The sequence below is a fragment of the Heptranchias perlo genome, chromosome 8, assembly GCF_035084215.1.
Source record: "Heptranchias perlo isolate sHepPer1 chromosome 8, sHepPer1.hap1, whole genome shotgun sequence".
Lineage (NCBI taxonomy): Eukaryota > Metazoa > Chordata > Chondrichthyes > Hexanchiformes > Hexanchidae > Heptranchias > Heptranchias perlo.
The window spans coordinates 30,804,769-30,821,558 of NC_090332.1; the positions used below are offsets into that span (position 1 = coordinate 30,804,769).

At 45.1% G+C, this 16,790-nt stretch overlaps 1 long non-coding RNA gene across 3 annotated transcripts in view; it reads right to left on the reverse strand.

Annotated features, from left to right (window-relative positions):
• The window catches only part of LOC137324185 (uncharacterized), a 91,920-nt gene that overhangs the window by 31,069 nt on the left and 44,061 nt on the right, over positions 1-16,790 (reverse strand). Inside the window, exon 1 of one of the 3 annotated variants that reach the window (XR_010963540.1) lies at positions 11,472-11,553. The exons of the other annotated variants lie outside the window; for them this stretch is intronic. This is a non-coding gene — a long non-coding RNA (uncharacterized lncRNA). Of the gene's footprint in view, positions 1-11,471; positions 11,554-16,790 lie in introns of those variants that run through there. 3 annotated transcript variants of the gene reach the window in all.

Here is a 16,790-nt window from a genome sequence, read left to right on the forward strand (position 1 = left end):
AGCATGGGAAAGCCACTACCCCAGAGGAGCAGGAGCCTGATGTAAATGGTGAAGTCGCGTTCTAATAATGGTCATCCGGATGGCCATGCCATTTTAACTGCGGGCTGAGCATGGCCAAGCCAACAGCTTGGACACAGGATGCCCATGCAAGTGTTTTTTTTACTTTTAATACGTTCTTTGAGGGCCAAGGAGAAGCAGGAGTGCTCCACCTGGCCCCTCAAGGACACATTGAACCTCCCCGACCCGAACTTTCCCCAACCCATGATTGCAAACTGTAGTGATTCCTGCCCCCCTTCCTCACTTACCTTGATGGGACCGTTTCCATGGATCCCCAGTGGCAGCCTGACCTCCCCCAGGATTTTCCACTCCTGCCTGCTAGCGTTGACATCATCCCCCTCAGCTTCAGGTGGGGGCCAGTGTTGGGCCATTCAAATGAGGCCCGGTAGTTAAATTCTCCCAGGCCTCATGTTCTGGAAGGCCCGGTGGATTACCCCCTCTCTTTGGCCCCTACAGCTCGAATACCGCTCCCAAGTTAAAATCAGGACGATGGTAAATCTTCATGTTACTCCCTGCCACTCATAATTTCAAGCGTGGGAGAGCATGAATAGATTCTTGACTTTGAGTATGTATACTTGACAATATAGGGAGCCAGGATTTTGTGAAACTCCTTAAAATGCCTGATTCGTAATTTTGTTGATCACGGGATTATTATTTTGTCTGTGTGTGTGTGTGTGTGTGTGTGTTTCAGCCTGCAAGGTTCTTACATTTAAACTCCATTAAAAAAGGCACTTTACTTTCTGGCAGGAACCAAGTGGCCATAGAATGAATAAAAACCTTACCAGTGATAGCTTGTAAAAGATCATGTGATGAACTGTCACGTGTTGGACTGTCACGTCAAGGACTGTCATGCTTTCAGTCCTTGTGTAGTATGGCTCAGTCAATGACATTCATAAAAGAATTACCATAATCCAATATCACTGATAAGATATCTTCTTACTTTCAATGGCCCGGATTTTCCTCTGAGTGGTGAACGAACGGCGGCTGCCACTCGTTAAACTTGCACTTACCGATAAACTTTTCTTGTTTTTTTTTCACGGCAAGTTCCTCTCATCGGCACTGAATCCAAAACCGTGCCCTCTACAGTGCAGCTGGGACCTGTGTGACAGGGGCAGGCACTGGTCTATCCCCTTAACCAATCAGATTAAAGCATCTGAAGCAACGCAGGTTAAGAACCAGGAAGTGTAAGTTCGAATAGTGAATTCAATGTCAAATCAGGTACAGAAAGCGAAACAAAGAGAGGGTAAGAAATATTGAATTAAGAAACAGAGATAAAAGAGACAGAAAAAGTAAAAAAAATGTTAAATGTCCAACAACAATTAAAATCTGAAGGAATGAGACTCCACAATTGTAAGTGTTAATTTTCAGTGCCAGAGAGGTTGTTTGGCAGTAATTAAGACTTAGCATACCGTTAAAAGTGTGCTTAGACTTAAATAACTTGACAACCTTTTTTTGGCGAGATTAGTTCATATCCATCGGATCAGTGCAGGAACTTCACACCGTTCCACTCATTTGAACGGTGAGTCAGCCGGAGAGAAGTTGTTCTCGCAGAGTTTACGGAGAAGCAAGCCATCTGGTAGAGCAACTTCTTGGTTTCTGCATTTGACTGCGCATGTGCGGTCGTCGGAATTTGCTGTACCAGACGCACAGAAATAACGGTTAGCCTTGCTGTTATTTTCAGAGGAAAATCCAGCCCATTGTGTTTCAATGTGAGCCTGAACATTGTTTGAAAATACAACAGTCTGATTCACTGGACAATGTGCTGTCATGGTCGATTAGAGACAATCAGGTCTAATTGAGGATGTCTCTTGGAAGACTCTAGCATAACATGGGTCATCAGCCAATTTCTCCTTTCAACATGTCATCAGCGGAAGTGGAGAATTTTGATCTATTGACCACTTGCTCAATTGATCAATGTTTGAGCCGAAACAACAAGTTTTGAAAGCGGATGACAAATCCAAAAACGAAGGTACACTAATGATTAAAAGTGTAATTGAAAAGCAATAGTGGACTCAGCCTGATCTGCACTGCAGAATTGTAGATAGTATTATGACTGAAAGACTTGATAGGTAGTCTGTGCCTTCAATTGACTTGTCTGTCGCAACTTCCCAGTTTAGACATAATTGTCATCCATTATTATATAATTATATACATCCTTTATCAATTAAAAATGGAATTATTTACAATTTGTACTTATACATGCAACAGATTAAACCCTCTGTTGTTGACTATATATTTATGTCAATGATTATAACTAGTAGATCTCCCATGGTTTGCTCGTATAGTCTGGAACTTGAGTACAGTTTCTCATGTTTATTGCAGTCCTGCTGCAATGTAAAAGTGGACAATGACTCACATATATCTATAATACAGTAAATTTACCTAAGGAATATATCACATTATGAGGTAAAAATATTATGGCCTAGAAATGAGTTTGGGCCTGTTTTCAAGCCCAAATTCGATGCTGCTGGACCAGCACACACCCGAACCGATAAGCCCGAGGAACAATGGAAATTGATGGCAGCTCGCCTGAGTGAAGACATTGAAATCGGGCCACTAGCCTCGCCGGCAGTGACCCTCAAGTAAGTCTTGAGAGGGGGGATTTGAGTGGACTATGGAGGGGGGATGTGATCATATGGAGCCTGTGAGAGTTCTGTGCTCCTCTTGGCTCCACAACATGGGTTGGCTTAACGAAAGAAAATGTAATCACTCACCTACAGTCAGTGACCGCAAGGGCTGCTGAAGAATCCTACTTGGCTCATCGCCAACAAATTCCTTAATGGGGTCCTTCAACAGGCATCAGGACCCTAATTTACATATTTAACGCTTCGTGGCATCCACCTGGGACACCCAACAAAAAGGCTTCATGATTTAGCAGTGGGAGCAACACCTGCACAGATTGAAATGCTTTGCACCCATTTTAGGCCCAAGAAACGGGCACTACGCATACTAATTTCTACTCCTACATACCTTGCTTAGAAATAAAATTACAGGCCTAATAGATATAATATTTTAATACCATTTACCTACAACTTCATAAAACCTGTTTACAGTGCAATTAATTTTGCTCTTCATTTCCAAAAACCTCTTATTCTCATTTATTTACATTATAACTTTTTTTTTCTCTGCTCTGTCTTCTATGGTGGATTTACAGTGCCCATTTAACATGAAAATACTTTATTTATTTGTTTATTCTTCCCTCTATTCTCTGTAAAACCTTCCTCCATTTTCTCAGTGATTATAAAAGATATTTCCCACAATGGATGTGTAGTTCTTGCTGAAGTTGTCTTTGTTGTAGCTCTGCCCAGGGAGGTTTTTTCCACTGTCAATGGCCAGTAGCTAATCAGGTAATCATTCGCCATGGTCCAGGCCTAGCTGGCTTACCGACTCCAGCGGCAGTGACTGGGCTCAGCAACAAAGTGCCTCACAAACATCCACAGTGACTCAGGGCAAACCTCAGCACCCCCTCCCTTCCTGAAGTGACACAAAAAAATGTTTTATGCCAAACAATCCCATGAACTCAGAGTTTTAATGTAATGACTTAAGCTGTATAAAACAGTGAAAAAAATCAAATGTTTTCATATTGATATTATTTTCCACTGTTTGGAACTTACAGTGCTGAATTTTCACTCTTCCTACAGGGCATAAAATGAAAACTAAAATCGGGCAGGTGTAAAACAGACGACCCATTCGTTATCGCCTGTTTTAAGCCCTGCGGTAAAAGTCAAAATTCACCCACAGTTGTTATTTGTAAAATTTCTGTCTGGTTGCAAAGTACAACTACAATCAGGTATCTCTCTCTCTCTCTCTTATACATGAAATATGCCAACAGGAACCAAAACTCCCAGGTCTTTTCTGGCTCGTTCTCACTTGATGTGGGTTGCTGTGATGCATTCTGCTTTGCAGTGTCACAGAATTAGGGTGAAACCTGCATCTCTGTCTGACACACATGCACGCACGCATGCATGCACATTAGGCTTGATTTTCAAATGGCAGCGGGGGGGGGTCAAAGGGCACGCAGGCAACCCGACTAATAAAATCTTACGGTTTCCCACGCGATCACGAGTTAATTGGTGGCCCTTATCGTGGCTCCCGGGTTTGCCATCCGAAAGCTGCGCAACGGGCAGACTGCTCACCCGCATGACAGGCTGTCAGCTGGAGCGGCTCTATTTAAAGGGCCATTGCTCCAAAGGCTTTTGCTGCAGCAAAGACCAAAAAGGCACAATGGAGCAGCACAGGGGCAAGGCTGCTTCAAGATTTAATGATGTCTCACTGCAGCAGTTATTGGCCTGGGTGAGGAGGAGGAGGAGGGAAGTGTTTTATCCATGGATGGAAGAGAGTGCCCTGCCTCAACCATCAAGAAGGCCTGGCTCGAGGTGGCAGAGCAGCAGCATCACCCGCAGCAGCATCATCTCCCGCACCTGGGTCCAGGGCAGGAAGTGTTTCAATGACCTAACTAAGTCAGCAAAAGTGAGTACACTTATTGATTCTCCTGCATTCCGTATTCCACATCACCACCCCACCCCCAACTCATTCTGCACTGCCAAGACTACTCCATCACATCACTCCTCACACCCACTTAAGACTTATCCTCAACTTACCTGCACTTCATCAGCACTTCCTCACCTCCTCATTTGTGACCCCACCACTACCACTCACCCCAATCCTCATCCAATGTGATTGCTCTATCTCATACTCACCCTCTGATGCATCTCTTTCGTCAGCCTCACCCAAAGCAATGCATTCATCGGCTGACCACTTCACCATCACTCACTCACACCTCTGTACTTTCTCCCCTTCTAGGAAAAGAGAGTGCAAAATGCACGCGAGAGGGCGAGGACTGGAAGGGGGCCACAACAAAAAGTAGTCCTCTCTCTAGACACAGAGCAGGAGGCGCTGGAGTCCAGCCGCACCCTCGAGCTCCTGTCCATTGGGGACGCTGAGACTGAAATCCCACAATCATCTGGCGACACAAATTTAACATTCATTATACACAACATGAATTGATGTTAACAACGCTTGCCATGTTGAACACCTCAGTATGCTCATCACAACGTGACACATCTGTGATGATGCTTAATATTGCCTTCTTTCTCTTACAGGCCCTTCAATGACCACAGTGACAGCAGAGGGTGATTGCTCAGAGGAGCGCCCGGCCTCTGAAGGCGCACCGTCACACCTTAGCGAGCCATCCATCAGCGCAGATACTCACACCTCAGTGGGTCCTAGTAGTCAGTTAGTTGGGTTGGCACCTGGTGAGTCACCACACACAAGTGAGCACGAGCAGACACTGGTGGCAGGGGCAGCTGCGGAGAGCCCGCGTCGGTGGGCGCACTCCTCTCCAGGCTCTGCTCAGCTGGACACAGATGCTGAACCCTGGGGGCCATCCTTTAAACGGAGAATGATCGAGGGACAGCAGCACATTTGCGAGGTACTGGAACAGGTGCCACTCACACTCTCCACAACAGTGCTGAGGATAGAGGAGACCAACTCCTGCATGAGTGAAACGGCAGCACAGGTAAGTGCGGGAATGTCTGAGATGGAGAGAATGGCAGCCTCCTTTGAGCTTCAAGCATGGCTCACAAATGAGTCCATTCAGGCCCTGACAACGGTCACTTGGACTCAGGGTGCACAACATTCTGCCGCCTTATGGCTGACAAATAATTTAGAAGTGGCCTTACAAGGCATCATACATGTCTTCCAAACTGTTGTCCAGCAGGGTGGCAGGAGTGATATGGGCCTGGCCCAGAAGAAGGATGATGGTGAAAGGGGACATGGAAGTGGGGATGTCACTCAAAGCACTCCCACATGCCCTCCCTCAACCAGTACCCGCAATGCTGCCTCCTCTCCAGGTGGCCGAGTCTGTCCCTGCACAGGTACAGGTGGAGCAGTCTTTGGAGGGGCCGTCATGAGCTCCAAATCCCAGAGGGTATAGGACGAAAACATCTAAGCAGTCGGGGCATGAACATGAGCGACCTGCCACTGCCTCTGCTGCAGCCGCAGAGGATGCACCATGTGGAAGCGGTAGGAAGAGAAAGGCTAAGGATTTGTGAGCACGAAGGATATACACAAGGGTATCTGACAGACTGTCATGTTTTCCATTTATATTTGTTTTTTGTTATATTCACATCAAATGTTATCATTGTCACCACTACTGCCACGTCTTGCCCATTCTTGACTGGCTTATGTGATAGGGCCCTTTCATGAGCTTCACCATGAACGGCGACACTTGATGCCACCCATTGGGTCATTTTACAGTGGGCTTATGTGTAGTTGCAGGACTGTTTTGTGCAGGGAGGTGGGGGTGCTGGTGTTGGCGCTGCTCTTTCTGGGTGGCCTGAGGACTGGACTCTTCAGACTGTCTGATTTTAGGAGAACCATTCACTTATCAGTTACTCCCTGGCCTTACAAGCAGCCAGGTGAGCCGCTGCTCTGGCCATGGGTTCGACCTCTTCCTCCTCCTCCTCCGCCTCCTCCTCCTCATTGTGGATGGCAGGTGTGGATGGGGCCTCCTCAAGCGGCACTCCTCTCTGTTGTGCCATGTTGTGCAGGACACAACACGCTATTATAATGTGTCCCACTCTGGCTGGTGCGTATTGAAGCGCTCCGTCAGAATGATCAAGGCACCTAAATCGCATCTTGAGCAGCCCTATGGAATGCTCAATTGTAGGCCTGGCGACGGTTTGGCTGTCATTGTATCAGCGCTGTTGCTCGGTGATGGGGTTCCCCAGGGGTGTCATGAGCCACATGTGCAGGGGGTATCCCTTGTCCCTGAGAAGCCAGCCCTTAAATGTGTTCGGTGGGTGGAAGAGCTCCGGGATGTTGGATTCCCTCAGAATGAAGAAATCGTGGCAGCTGCCAGGGAATCTGGCGCACATGTGAAGGAATCTTTCGCGGTGGTCACAAACGAAATGAATAGCCCTGGTTCGTGTGGAGGTGCTCTGATTGCTATATGGGTGCAATCGATTGCACCCAGCACCCGTGGGAAGCCAGCCACAGAGTGGAATCCCACTTCCCTCTCCGTCTGGTTGAGGTCGTCCATGGGAAAGTTGACATATTTCGAGGCACTGCGGAACAAGCCGTCGGTGACCTGCCTTATGCACTTGTGTGCAGATGACTGAGAGGCCCCGGCGATGTCCCCGGTGGCACCCTGGAATGATCCAGAGGCGAAGAAGTTGAGGGCAGTGGTCACTTTAACAGCAACGAGTAATGAGGTGCCACTCGGCCCAGCCAGGAGCAGCTTGGCATGAAGGAGGCTGCAGATGTCTGCGACCACCTGGCGACTCACTCTCAGCCTCCTTATGCACTGCTCCTCAGAGAGGTCCGGGTAGCTGAGCCTTGGCCTGTAGACCCTCTGGCAAGGGTAATGCCTCCTGCGACGTTGCTCTCTCTGTTGTTCCCTCTGTGCTCTTGTGTAGATGCCTGTGGCGCAGCTCTGTGTGGTGGAGCTCCAAGTGGCAGAAGTGGATGCCGTGCCTGGTGAGGCTGGTGATGTTGCTCGTCCTCGGATGTAGTGGTGAATGCAACCAAGGCGCGCCCCCACCCCCCCTCAATCCTGATGGTGTCAGTTTGAAGGGGTCCGAAAAGTTGGTAAATATGTGTCAATAGAACAATTCTGAGTGGAAACTAAGAATTTTCAGTCTAAACACAAAGATCTCCCAGCCAAAAGTTTGAAAGAACAGAGTGCCCTGCTGCAATAACTCACCTGTTATCCCCATCTGTCAAACAAGCATTTCAATGTCCAATTGACTGCAGGCTGAAACACGCCTCCTAAAACATGGAGTGTTTCCCACAGCATGGGAAACCCACTGAGGCTGAATGAAAATCAGGCCCCTGCCTCAATCACCATGAAATTAACTACTTCAAATACTTAAACTATCTAAATAACCGTGTTAACTATCATCCCACAGGCTTTGATTGCCGAAGGGACTTCCGCATTCGTGAGGCGTGTGCGCACACAGACGCATCTGTGGGGAACCCGGAAGTCGGCGGGTTGGAGCCGGCTTCCTCACCCGCTCGGGATATTCCCATTTTTCGGAGTCCCCCCGCCCCCAACGAGCCCATTGTCTGAAGCAGCTGGAATGCCCACAATCCAAAATGCAGGTGAAACTTCGATCTCTAGCCCCAGGCCATAGACAAATAAAATAGGCCTCTGTGGGAGAATAATTTTGCAGGCATTCCTAACATTAAATAATCAATTTTATGAGTTAGTGTTTTTCTCAGAATTGTGTAATTTTTTACGTGTTATATGCTAAATATTCTAAATATTATTTTTAGCTGGATACACTCACTTGAATGAAGGGGAAAAACGGTGGCTGAAAAGAAAGTGAAGAAAATATTTCAGCAGTTTAGGGGTTTTGTGGTACTTCCTCATTCATGAAAGGTAGCTTTGATAAATATTGAGGGAACCAGTTTGTTTTTTTTGTTGGTTACTTTTTCCTCATTGGTACTTTTTGTTCTGCTCTTCTTTGAAATAGTGCCATGAGATCTTTTACGTCCACCTGAGAGGGCAGACGGGGCCTCGGTTTAACGTCTCATCTGAAAGACGGCACCTCCGACAGTGCAGAACTCCCTCAGTACTGCACTGAAGTGTCAGCCTGGACTATGTGCTCAAGACTCACAACCTTCTGACTCAGAGGCGAGAGATCTATCACTGAGCCAAGGCTGACACCATAGCCCCGATTTTAACTCAGGCAGCAAATCGGGCCTGAGAGGGTTGGGGCAGGTGGCAAGCCCCCATGACATTTTCGGCATAAGGCCTGGGCCATTTTAACTCCTGATTCTTATTTAAATGGTGAAAGGCTGAATCCCACCCAAACCCGGCGGGATTGACGAAGAGGCAGGCAGCAGAAGCAGGATGTCGGGCAGAAGGAGGCCACCACCCGGCACGCCAGCATAAGGTAAGTGTGTAAGTGGGGAGTCCTGAGGCGATCACGATCAGGAGGAGAAGAGGAGTCCAAGCCAGGGGAAACCCAAGGTTTCCATGTGGTGCCCGAAGGAGTGTTCGTGCTCGTCCTGGCTGATATGAAAACCTTAAAAAAATTAAATAATGATACTTACCTTGGTCTCCTCTGGCCATGATTCTGCCTGCCGCCAGGTTTCACTGGCGGGCGAGGCACTGAACGTCACTACCATGATTGGCAGTTAAGATTGCATCATGGTCCAAATGACATCATCGGACCCCATCTTTTAAATGTTAATGAGGCTCCCGCCTGCCTGCAGCGGGCTGTCTTGATGCTGCCGAAAACCCAGGAGTTAAAATGGTGCTTGGTACGAACGCGTCTGCAACGTAGCAAAGAGCTCCTGACCACCATTGTAACCTCCGCCCGCCCCATTCCTGCTGGCCGGGCAGGCTTAAAATTGGACCTCATGTAGTTACTGGGATCAGCTGCAGATTAAAGCACTTAACAATCTAATTATTTGTTTACATTTTTCACAATTTTTTTCTGTGCTAATCAATGCCAGTAGAAAATATTCACTAATTAGGGATGTCAGTGAGTAGTAAAGCTGGGACTTCTGGGCACTCAGATAGAAAGCATAAGGTATTGCCTAAAATATATGGATGAAAGGGTTTCCATTTTTAAAATAAATTTAGATAAGAGGAATAATAAAATATATTGATTGTTGCTTTGATTTGTGCTATAACTTAAAACTATTGCCCAGGGGATACAATGGCTACGTATGTGTGCAATAATGCCCTTAGCTTTCACTATTAGCCACCATAAGTCACTTCTTTAACCTACATAAAATAGGCAACCTCTATCAATGTAGTTACAGTCAATATTTGCATTAGATAGATAGCAAGATAAAGAGAAAGAGACAGACAGATAGGTAACTATATGAGAGCTGACATTTTAACAGTAAAATATTTTTGTTCTCACATAGCGATCCAACATGACATCCTCTCCACCTCACCCCCCCCCACCCCACCCCGATCTCTTCCGCTGATAGAAATTAATCAGCAATGAATTTGAGAGAAAGGTAACCTTTGCATTTTCTCCAGTTATCAGGCCAAGGTTGAATTATCAGTACAAATGCAAAATACTGCAGATGCTGGAAATCAGACATAAAAACAGAAAATGCTGGAAACACTCAGCAGGTCAGGCAACATCTGTGGATAGCGAAACAGAGTTAACGTTTCAGCTCGATGACCTTTCATCAGATCTGGAAGATGTTAGAGATGAACAGCTGTCAAGCAAGTGCAGGGCCAGGGAAAAGCAGGACAGGAAAATAACAAAAGAGATAGGTCTGTGATAGGGTGGAGAGCAGCAGTGATTAAATGACAAAAGGGATGGTGGTACAAGATGGTGATAATGAGAATTATTAGTATTTGACTTTTAACCATCACATAACAAGTCTCTTACTGAAGTTGCAAAAACATCCCAGTGATAGTGCTGACTCAGTTGAAGGGTCACCTGCCATACTGAAAGAAAAATCTTTATTTTATTTTTTCAAAAGGATTGTATAAATATGATGTACATTCTGAAAAGGTTTTTAGTTACCATTCATAGGACACATTTTGGGCCTACTTTATACGCCTCCAAGTGCCTGGACCAAAAGTTCTAATGTCAGAAGCTTAAGAATAGTTAGTGCTTGATCTCTTAAATGACAAATGATACATGCAGGGGCTCCTAAGAGTATAAGAAATTAAAATAACTTTAAACAGGGCAAAAAAATGGAAGAAAGCTATCAGCTGAGGAATAATGTGTATAAGATGTATTTTTTAATAAGATTGACAGCAATTTTTTAAGTGATATTTTAAGAAGTATTTTCACTTCCTTTCTCTACCTTCAGACTGGAGAATAACATATTAGTCGGTCGTTGATTTGCTTAGAGCCACTGGCAAAGCCTCTTGGTATTGACTGTAAAGATGTACACTTTTTGGAACATGGGGTAAATTTTAACTCCCAAGAACGGGCGGGTGGGGAGTAAAAATACTCTGTTTTCAGAGCGGGACAGCACCCCAGCTCCCACAAACCTGCTTCTGGGTTTAACCCAGGCAGGTTTATCTGTGAGTGGAGAGCAGACACCAGGAATTCCCGCCCTCACTTAAATCCGACGGGTCTTTATTTAAAAGGGCAATGTACCTCATTGAGATACTTGAGATACTTAATATTTTATGTGGTGGAATAATAAAATGAATTTAACCTTACCTGTTCGGGTTTCCCATCGCTTCCCATTCACGTCAGGTGAAAACGGGCGGGAGGGGTCGGATCCATGAGGTGAGTGCCTTTATTGCACTGCTTGTGGGCACGGAGGAGCAGGAGTGCTTTATCCAGGCCCAACAAGCTCACCTGGCCAACAGGATCCCCACGAATGGCCAACCCTCACCCCACCATGATGATCCCCCCCACCCCGATGGTAGACCTCCCCCAGATGGTGGACCACTCCCCCCCATGGTGGACCCCACCTACCTGCGGCTCTTCACACGACCTCCAGCGACCTCCATTCTTCTTCTCAACCCTCCGATCTACTTCGCAGCCCCCGATCTCTTCCTCAGCCCCCTCGATCCTGTTGTCAGCCCCCCCGATCTCTTCCTCAGCCCCCAATCTTGTTACCAGTTCCCCAATCTCTTCCTTAGCCCTCCCCCCACCACCTTCTCCCTGTCCCCCCATCCAATCTTCTCCCCCCCTCCCAATCTTCTCCGCGGCCCCCCCCCACCCCGATCTTCTCCCCGGTCTATGATCCCTCCCTCTCTCCCTTTGATCCCTGGCTGCAGCCTGCTGCATCAGGCCTTCCTGGCTGTCAGCCAGCCTGTTAATCAGGCTGGCTGCTGGGCACGAAACCCGGAAGTGAAATTGATGGGCCTCGTAATCGCAACCCGCTCACTTACCTTCCGGATTTCGCAACCGTAAATCTTCCCCTCTGCTTCCCCCCCGGCTCTCAGTTAAAAATTACCTCCATATACCTCTGCTATTATGTTTCTTCTTTATGGAATGTATTGCTTGGCTGCTGTGATCAGAGTTGGCAAAGGCCAACCATGAGTATGCCTTTTCTAAATAAACCAATAAAGAGACAATGGGTTGCCCCAATGCCATCAAACAAAAAACAAACAAAAAAGCCCCATTTTTAGAGGGGCACAATCAATAAGGAATTAAACCATAAGAAAGAAAGGAAACTTATAAACTTCAATAATAATGTTGTTGCTATTGTCCACTATGCATTCCAGTCCCTGCCATGCCCATCGGATACGGAAGGCCTCAAGCGTACCGGCGGACACTGTGTGCTCCTTCTCCAGGGCCACCCCGGCGCAAACAAGACTGCAAAAGAGAGACAGACAGCCAGAGTGACCACCCTCACAGGCCGCATCCAACCTGGACCTGTAGATGGCTATCTTGGCCAAGCCCAGCAGAGGGCAATGTACTAGACGAAGTTCTGTTGCAAGGTTATCGACCTGAAAAGTAACTCTGTTTCTCTCTCCCACGGATGCTGCCTGACCTGCTGAGTGTTTCCAGCATTTTCTGTTTTTATCTAAGATCTATTAAAGGTTACCATAGAGGGTTTCATATAGCGATCTAGAAGAGAGTTTTTGAAGTTTTCTCATTTAGGATATACAAGGTGTTTTATAGGAGAACTGGTGAAAGTTTCTCTTTAAGGTCATTTTGGTTGTTTCGTGAAGTAATTAATTTAAGAAAAGTTGGCACTATATATGTTTAAAAGGATGAATAGCCTTTCTCAGATGTAACCAGGGGAATATGAGAAGCAGGAAACAGCTCTATTAACCTGGCATAATGAGACATTATAATGAACATAGACTAGGTGTTATTGAGATATTGCAACAGACAAATGCCAAACCATTGTAATTATGGGAGACTCATTCTGGATTTTTGTAAATAGGGTGAAGCGGCTTTTGAGAAACTAATAACCCAGTAAGTGGTACCTGTGCTTTAGATTGATAACCATAAACAGAGCAACCCCCCACCTCTTCTCCCTAATGCCCTCTCTCTCTATGATATTTTGCCTCCCTCACAATTCAGTCTCTCTGAGTTTTGTTTTTTCTTGCACTTTTGTTTCCTTCACTTCTTTCACCTTTTTCTTTCTAAAATTCTCATTCTTCATTAAAGGGAAAGTATATTTTACTGAATTGACTCATAATCCTAAATGCAATAAAGGGAAATATCTGTACCCTCAAAGCATCTCTTGGTTACCTTTAGTTATTATGCTTTGTGTTTTAGAACTGCTGCTCAAAGGCAATCTGAAAGCAGGTATGATTATGAAACTTCTACTCCTGTTACATCCACAAGTTTTGCTTTTTGACATGGGGACAGTGGATTATGGATGGATTTCGCAGTTCACAGTGAAAATGCAAGGAACTTCATGATATCACAGGAGAAAAACTAGAACGCAAAATGCCTGATCACAAGCTTAGCTCTGTTGGTAGTACTTTTGACTTTGGATGTGAAAGTTCTGAGGTCAAGGCCATAGCAGATTGTCAGCCATCACCTCAGCTAACACAGCAGTGCATTACTGAGGCTGCATTGTCAAAACTGTCCATTTTGAATTAGACTTTAAACCAAGATCTCCTGCCAATTTTGATGGCTAAGGGGAACAGTAAAGATCCAACGGCACTATTCAAAGAAGAGCAGGGAGGGTTTTTTTTTAGGTAAATGTCCTCATTTAACCAATACCACCAAAAGGCAAATTAACTAGTTGTTCATCTCATCGCTGTTTGTAATATATTGCTGGCATAGAAAAACTGCAGCATCTGCCCACATACCAACAGTTATTGCACTTAAAAGTAATTCATTGTGAAGAACTGAGTTATTTGGACATGATGAAGCACTATAGAAATGCAAGTTTTCTTTTTTTTCTTTCTCTCTCCCTTTCCTGTTGCACAGGAAGCAAAACCATTGTGTAAGGAATTGTACAATAATGTTGCCTATTATGTGGTCTGGCTGTTGGATCTTAGTTAAATGGAGTGTACTATGCTCTACTGTTGTAGGTAGGGCAGAGTTATTATGCTGTATGTTTTGCTACCTGTTGCTTTGCTGCATAAATTTATTTCCTCACCATGTCCACTATGCTCAGCATTTCATACAAATTTTGAGTAAAATGAGGAAGGCTTTCAGCTATGTTTGGGAGGGAGCATTCGAGGATGTGAGCTCTGGACCCCCATTACAAGACCTGGCAAAAGTCACCTGTAGAGAGTCACCTGCAGAGTTTAAATGAGCCTGAATTTCAGTTGAGGCTACAATTTGAGTCTGAATATGAGTTTAATACTATTTTTGGAGCCACAGTGCTAGATCCCACCCCCATCCAATCCATTGTTTTTAACTACAAATGTTGTCACTGTCTAATTCACACATTTAATATAAGGAAAACCATAAAACAGATTCAGAATATAATGTAGATATACATCAAAGACAATCATAGATTGTCAGGATGGGTTATAAAAATGAGTTATCCTTTATTGGGTGTGGACTTGTGTGTGCAGTTCAATACGCACAAGAGCAGTTCTAATGAAAGCCATTGCTCGCCAGCATCGTCAACTGTTCCCTCTTCTCAAACACAGTTCTCCCACCTTTCAAACCTATCATAATCACCCCATTCTTTAAAAAGCCTACCCTCGATCTCTCCATCCTCTCCAATCGCCTCATCTCCAATCTCCCTTCCTTTCTAAAATTCTGGAACATTTTGTCTCTACCCATGTCCATGCCAACCCCTCCCACCACTCTCTGTTAGTATTCCTTCAGTCTGAGCTTCTGGATCACCCACAGTACTCAAATTACCCTGGTCAAAGTCACCAATGACATTCTGTGTGACTAACTATAGTGCGTTATCCTTTTCATCCTCCAGAGCCCCTCTGTGGCTTTGGACATGGTCAGACACATCATCCTCCACCACTGCCTCTCCTCCGTGGTCCAGCTCCTTGGCACTGTCTTTACATGGTTCCACCCAATGCAGCCAACAGAGCTCCTGAAATGGTTTCTTCTTCTGTGCCCACAAGATCACCTCCAATGTACTCAAAGTTCATTTCTTGGCCCATGCCTGTTCCTCATCTATATGTTGCCTTCAGCTATATTATCTATTTGATGGGGTCAGTTTTCATGCGGGAGACTTTCAACTGTCAACAGTCCACTTATCGCCTTAAAAACAGGCAACTGGCAGTTGAAAATCTGGTGGGGACATTGTTCACTCATTTGCTTGCCTGAATCGACTTTCAGGCAGGCCTTTAAATGGCCACCCTGCACTCCCGCCCAAAATAGGTGAGAGACTGTTTAAATATGCAAATCATGGTCCTACACCTGTTCTAGGATCCCGATTGCAACTTTCAAGAAGAAATAGATGGAGCATGCACAGCGCATGCCAATCCCACTTACTCTAAGCATTGAGAGGCCTAGCCAGCGATCCTTTCCCTCCTGGGACTTACCTTTTTTACCACAGCTGGTGAGGCAAGCGGCCCGATATTCTTCTAAGTAAATGTGCGAGCTGCCTGGCTAGCAGTTCACACAAAACATTTTAATGAGATCCGAGGCTCAATTTCATACTAGCCTCAGACCTCCTGGTTGGGGTGCACGCTGGCTGTGCAGCACCGATTCTGGTCCCGGAAAAGGGCCTAGGTAAATTTCTACCCCATTGATTTCAAATTCCTCATCCTCATCTACAAATCTTGCCATGGCTGTGCACCATCTTAATTCTGCTGCCTCATGCAGCCTTAAGTCCCTGCTCACACCCTCCGCTCTTTCAAATTCGGCCTAATATGTATTCTTCTACCTCCATTTTACCATCAGCCTTCAATCATCTTGCCCCACAATTTGGAACTCTCTTCCTAAACTCTTTTGCCTTGCAGGTTCTCTCCGTACCTTGAAAAGCCTCTTTTAAAACTACCTTTTCAACTGCAATCTTGGCCATGTCACCTTAACTTCCCTTCTACTCCTACTTGGGGCCAATCTTAAACCCTGAATTGCTATATTAAAGATGTTATATAAATATAAGTTGTTGATGATGATGAGAAAGCAAAGGAAGGCATTTACTAAATTCCACAGCGACATTTAAAAGAGCAGTTGATAGTTGTTCCTATTAACTCCTCTCTCTCTCTCTCCACCCCCCCCACGGTTACCCATTTCCCTTCTTTACATTTAACTGTGTTTTCCCCATGCATCTTACAGTAATAAACAAATAAGTTATTGCATCTGGTTACTGATTAATAAAGGACTGAATGACCAAACTGCACCAATGTTTTCGTAACTGCAATGAAGAAAGTCTTAGAAAATTTTATTGATTCTTTGTACAAAATCATTCAAGGTCTAGTAGACAAGGAATTACACACTTTAAATGCACAGCAAATGTATTAAAGAAAGAAAATGGTAACAGTTAAAAGAAAATGTTGTGTTTACCCAAAGGCTTCCCCACTTCAGGTACATCTATTGAAGGGGCAGGATTGCCAGTCTGTCTCAAGGAATTTAAAAGGTTTATTGTATTACAGCCATTAAGCCTTAGGCATAAATCATTGGCAGTTCAATAAATAACTCAGTAATGTATTAGTGAGCAATGAATTCCATTTTAAAAATAAGAAAAAAAACAAACCATATCAGTTCTTTCCTCAGTCATCATGCTCAGCTTTTAATAAAATAAAATTTATCTCTTTATTACAAATACGGATGTTTTGAGAGGACGATTACCTCCATTTTTCACCACATTTCTTAGTCTTCCCAGGCTATCCACTACATTTGACTAAGAGTACAGTCAGGAGACCTGATCCCTACCTACATCCCTTAGATTTCAAGCCAGCT